The 5,734-nt window shown below is 41.4% G+C and overlaps 1 protein-coding gene across 1 annotated transcript in view; it reads right to left on the reverse strand.

The window, feature by feature from the left end:
• LOC108301998 (alpha-1,3-mannosyl-glycoprotein 4-beta-N-acetylglucosaminyltransferase-like protein MGAT4E) overlaps positions 1–5,734 on the reverse strand; it is a 61,870-nt gene that overhangs the window by 18,267 nt on the left and 37,869 nt on the right. The gene's annotated exons all lie outside the window — the stretch shown is intronic.

Consider the following 5,734-nt stretch of genomic DNA (forward strand, 5'->3'; position numbering starts at 1 on the left):
AAAAAAAAAAAAAAAAAAAATTCCAAAAAAACTAGATGGGTGTGGTAGCACATGCCTGTGGTGCCAGCTACTTTGGAGGTGGGGATGGGAAGATCACTTGAGCCTGGGAGTTTGAGGCTACAGTGAACCGTGATTGAGCCACTGCATTGCAGCCTGGGCAACAGAGTAAGCCTATGTCTCAAAAACAACAAACAAACAAAAAACGAAAACTTCCAATACTCCTACCCAAAAAAACAAAAACAAAATTTCACCTAAAAAAACAGAAAGATGGCCCTGAACCACACTACTTGGAAAACCACACTATTTGGAGAATTCCTGGAAGATAGAGAGACCACAGAACAGGATTGGTGGAGAAATGTAAGTAGAGAAATCCACAGTCCAAGAGACAAGCAAGAGATCGCCGCTGCACAGGTGCATCTTTATACAAAAGGCCTCAACAAAATTCTCAGTTCAGAGCACCAAACATAAAGAAGAGGAGTGAGCCCTGAGATGGTTATCTGGTTTCTTAATTATAGAACTATTTCCACGACCACTGAGCTAGTGCCCACAAGCGGCTGATGGTGGCAACCAGCCATTCTCAGGTTAAAGTTCTAAGTATTTTTGTCTAAATAAAGCGGATATTCTGCCAGGGGAAAGTGCATGGTATGAGTCCTGGGGGCTGGAGAGAGCCATCAGAAGTGACCCCATGGGTCACTCCTCCCTTACGCTTTTTTTTTTTTAGATGGAGTCTCACTGTGTTGCCAGGCTGGAGTACAGTGGTGTGATCCCCGCTCACTGCAACCTCTGCCTCCCAGGTTCAAGTGATTCTCCTGTCTTGGCCTCCTGAGTACCTGGGATTACAGGTGTATGCCAACCACACCCAGCTAATTTTTGTATTTTTTGTAGAGACAGGATTTCACATATTGGCCAGCCTGGGCTAGAATTCCTGACCTCGTGATCCATTCGCCTCGGCCTCTCAAAGTGCTGGGATTACAGGTGTAAGCCACCACACCCAGCCCCAACCCACTTTTACAAAGAGGCAAACAGGGATGGCTCTTAGAGGGAAGAAGTTAATTGTTCATTCTAGATCCTCAAATATTAATCTGAAACAAGAAGCCTCAATAGAACAGAAAAGAAACAACTCAATCAGAAAGACACTCCAGAAATAGAAGCTAACAGAGGAAATAATTAATTGAAGTATGTCAAATAAGTCAAATCAATACTCAGATTGGAGAGGAAATCACAGTCTTAGGCAAAAGAACAGGCTGATGTGAATCATAACGAGTTTGTAGAAAATATGAATATGAGGACTCGATCAAGTTCAGGTTAGATTTTGGGGCAATAAGACTTCATGCATTGGTGATGTGTTCTTCCATCTGAAGGCACAGAATGGCAGGCTGCTTCTGTTTTTATGAGTTAGCAGCCTTTGATGTTCAATGCCTAAATCTGTTAATACATTACAGGTTGCAAAATGGTGATATTCTTTTTTTGTTTGTTTGTTCGTACAAACTGTAAGAAATGGCATTAAAATATGGTGATATTTTAAGTCGAGCATTCCTGCTTCATTTATTATCTGGAATGTTTTCTTAAAGAGAAAATTCCCCTCATCTACTCTTTGGTTACCCAGTTTTGGTTAATATAGAAAAGCAGGATAAATGCTGGTTCCCTTTATTTATCAGCTTTCAAAATAAAATAATGAATTGGTTCCCTAGCATTCTCAAATGGTGACAAAATGTGTAAATTTTTTTTTTTTTTTGCGTGTGTGTGGGATCCTTATAAACTTATGTATTTCATGTGTTTCAAACCATGACATTTTTTTTTTTAGACGAAGTTTTTCTCTTGTTGCCCAGGCTGGAGTGCAATGGCACAATCTTGGCTCACTGCAACCTCCGCCTTCCAAGTTCAAGCTATTCTCTTGCCTCAGCCTCCTGAGTAGCTGGGACTACAGGCGCACGCCACCACACCCAGCTAATTTTGTATTTTTAGTAGAGACCGGGTTTCACCATGTTGGCCAGGCTGGTCTTGAACTCCTGACCTCAAGTGATCCCCCTCCTTGGCCTCTCAAAGTGCTGGGATTATAGGCGTGAGTCACCGTGCCCGGCTGGAAATTTGTTCTTATTGATGCTTCAGTTGTCCCATCTTTGACAAATAACCTCTTGAAGTTGGATCCTGAGCTGTTTTGGTACAAATTTAGTTATTTTAAAAGCTTCTCTGCTATCTGCTATGACATTTCCTGCCTTGGATCTGGAATAACCCATTTTCTTTTTTTTTACACGGAGCCCTGTTGTTTTGTTTTTTGTTTGTTTGTTTTTTAGTGGAAAATGAGATTCAGAATCTATGATCTGGCACCAAGGGTGCTCTTTGTCAGTCAGTTGGTCATTTCTAGGCTCTTGTGGACAGAGCTAGAAACATTAAAAAAACACGGTAAAACACATCATGAGTTCATACTGGTATTTCAAAACACATTCAGTTAAAATGCATCTAAACTTAAAGGAAAAAGTAGTTTTTCATTAAAAACCAACAAGTGTAAGCACTCCTGAACTTAACCTTCTTTGGAAATAATAAATAGCTTAGATCAGTCCCTCGAATTTTTAAATTACTTGAATCAAGACTGAGCGTGGTGGCTCACGCCTATAATCCCAACACCCTGGGAGGCGGAAATGGGTGGATCACCTGAGGTCAGGAGTTTGAGCCAGCCTGGCCAACATGGTGATAACCCGTCTCTATTAAAAATGCAAATATTAGCCAGGCATGGTGGCACACCCCTGTAATCCCAGCTACTCGGGAGGCTGAGGTGGGAGAATCAACTGAACCTGGGAGGCAGAGGCTGCAGGGAGCCGAGATTGCACCACTGCACTCCAGACTCAGCAACAGAGCGAGACCCTGTCTCAAAAAAAAAAAAGAGGGAGGGAGTACTTGAATCAGAAAGATATTATTCTGTCTCAAAGTTTATTTCTTCTATTAAATACCGTTGCAACCTATGGAGATCAAACAGGTGTCATAGTCAGACTTCAGGAGGGTACATGGTGCCAAAGTGAACTGGTTCAGCAAGAGAATCACAAAGTCCTGATTGAGCTGACAGAAAAAAGACCACACGTCCTCTGGTCAAACAGTTCAGTAGCAACTGCCCATGAAGTTGTCAGTGACGGGAAAAGAAATACTCTCCTTGCTGCAGAGGCCAGTGAGGACCACAGGTAGATCAAGGCTGGATCTATACTTTTGGGAGGAATTAGCATATAGTTAGGGATTAAAGCTGTGAGATTGGATGAAGTCACCAAAATAGTGAGCCTCGACTGAGCACTAGGATACATCAACATTTAAACCATCCAGAGACCAAGGATCTACCAGAAATGTTGGTGATAAACCAGAAGAGTTTGGAATCTTGGAAGCAATTGAAGGGAATGAATGAAGAGAGTGATTTACTGTGTCAAATGCTGTGCTATGTCAAGTAAGATGGAGATTGGAAGCTGACCAGTGGGTATGGCACTGTGGAAACCATGGGCTACCTAGTCAAGAGTAATTTTTGGCCGAGCGCGGTGGCTCACACCTGTAATCTCAGCACTTTGGGAGGCCGAGGTGGGTGGATCACGAGGTCAAGAGATGGAGACCATCCTGGCCAACATGGTGAAACCTCGTCTCTACTAAAAATACAAAAATTAGCCAGGCATGGTGGCAAGTGCCTCTGGTCCCAGCTACTTGGGAGGCTGAGGCAGAAGAATAGCTTGAACCCGGGAGGCGGAGGTTGCAGTGAGCCAAGATTTTGCCACTGCACTCCAGCCTGGCGACAGAGCAAGACTCTGTCTCAAAAAAAAAAAAAAAGTAATTTTGGTGAAACAGTGAAGGCAAAAATCTGTAACGTTGAGAGAGCTTTTCTTCCTTTTTCAAGATTTGAAAAATATTATAGTGTGTTTGTGTGATAAGAGAAAGGAGGGAAAATCGATGGCCCAAGAGAGAGAAAATTGCTTGAAGAAGAGGTGGAATCTAATGTGGAGGTGGAAAGGCTGTAACTAGATAGGAGTGTGGACAGTGCACCTGTACTGAGAGACGGGAACTTTGCTGATGATTGATGAGTTCTAGAGGGCACAGTGGAAGGAATCGGAAGTGGAGGAGGTGGGAAGTAGGGTCAGAAAAGAAGACACGTGGAGCCTTATGAGAAGAGACTGTGTGGGATCAGAACTGCTCTGGGTTTCTTGTAGTAACCTGGCACATGCTTTTCTTAAACTAAGAATATCCATCTTATGCAGAAGTTTCTTGAATCTCTCATTCCTGCTTCCCTGTCCTTGACTGGCTTATTTCTTTACTGAGATGGTCACTGTGACATGCACTGACCCACAGTTTTCTTTTAGGGCTGGATTATTATCAACATTGTGCACATGTAGCCTCATTCTCAGCCTCATTGGACTTCTGCACTCAGTGGAGTGAAAAGCAGGCAGCAAGCTTCCGTTCATCTGAATGGTTAAGTGCTTGTTGTACAGACCCAGTTTCTTAGGCTTCTATTTTGTTTCTTCAAATCTGAGACTGGAGGACATTGGAACAAGAGGTGGTGTGATGTACTTGAAAGCTGATTATGTTCTTGGATCCAAGGTACATTTTTCAACCCAGCTTCATGTGAAGAAAAAGTGGGGGATGTTTCATTTAATTCCCTATCCAACCTACATGCATTTCTGAATTGGACTCAAGGTTAACAGGAAAGAGAGGTACCTGGAAAAGTACTTCATTTAACATCGATGTTAAATGAAATCCACTCTAGACATTTTATAAAACACACCACACACACGGACACACATATATACCCTACACAAAAATGTCGAAAATATAGTACTGAAAAAGATATATTGTGCAAATGTTGACAAATAGAGCTCACCTATTTCAAAGCCATGTATGAAATAAAGCTTTAGAAATACAAGCAAAAATAAATATATCCATAGTCACACTGGGAAACATTTAGCCTCTCTAAAAATCAACAGATTAAGTAAATAAAAATCAAGAAACAGTTCCTAATAATACAATTAACAAAATTCATTATGTGTACATGTGTGAATGTGTTTGTGCATGTGTGTAGTGCTCATCAGAAGATACACATTCCTTTCAGATATCCATAGAAAACACTGGCCATATATTAGACCATGAAGACAATTTTAATTTTAATTGTCCTGAGGATTGTAATTTTATAGCTCATATTCTTTGGTTATAATGCAATAAAGCTAAAACTAATCATGAAAGTCTAAAAGTATCCCTTTGGAAATGAAAAATCACTGTTTTAAGTATCTCTTGGGTTAAAAAGGAAATCCAGATGGAAATTACCAGGTACTTAGAAATAAATGGAAATAAGAACGTGGTAGATGGAAACCTGTGGGACATGGTTAAAGTGGGAGTGGGACTTAGAGCAGCAGTAATAGCTTTCAATGCATTTTTCTAGAAAGCAACATAGAAAATAAATGAAATGAGAAACAAAGAAACCAGGCAAAGGTCAAACCAATGGAAGCAGAATGTGGAATTAAGAAGATAAAAGCAGAATGTAATTAACTACATAGATTAAAAACTGTAACAGATCAATAAGAAGTGTTTGTTAGAAGGCCGAGCATGGTGGCTCAAGCCTGTAATCCCAGCACTTTGGGAGGCCGAGGCGGGTGGATCACGAGGTCAAGAGATCGAGACCACCCTGGTCAACATGGTGAAACCCCGTCTCTACTGAAAATACAAAAAATTAGCTGGGCATGGTGGTGCGTGCCTGTAATCCCAGCTACTCAGGAGG

This window comes from Cebus imitator, unplaced genomic scaffold (genome assembly GCF_001604975.1).
Source record: "Cebus imitator isolate Cc_AM_T3 unplaced genomic scaffold, Cebus_imitator-1.0 Scaffold38, whole genome shotgun sequence".
Taxonomy (NCBI): Eukaryota; Metazoa; Chordata; class Mammalia; order Primates; family Cebidae; genus Cebus; species Cebus imitator.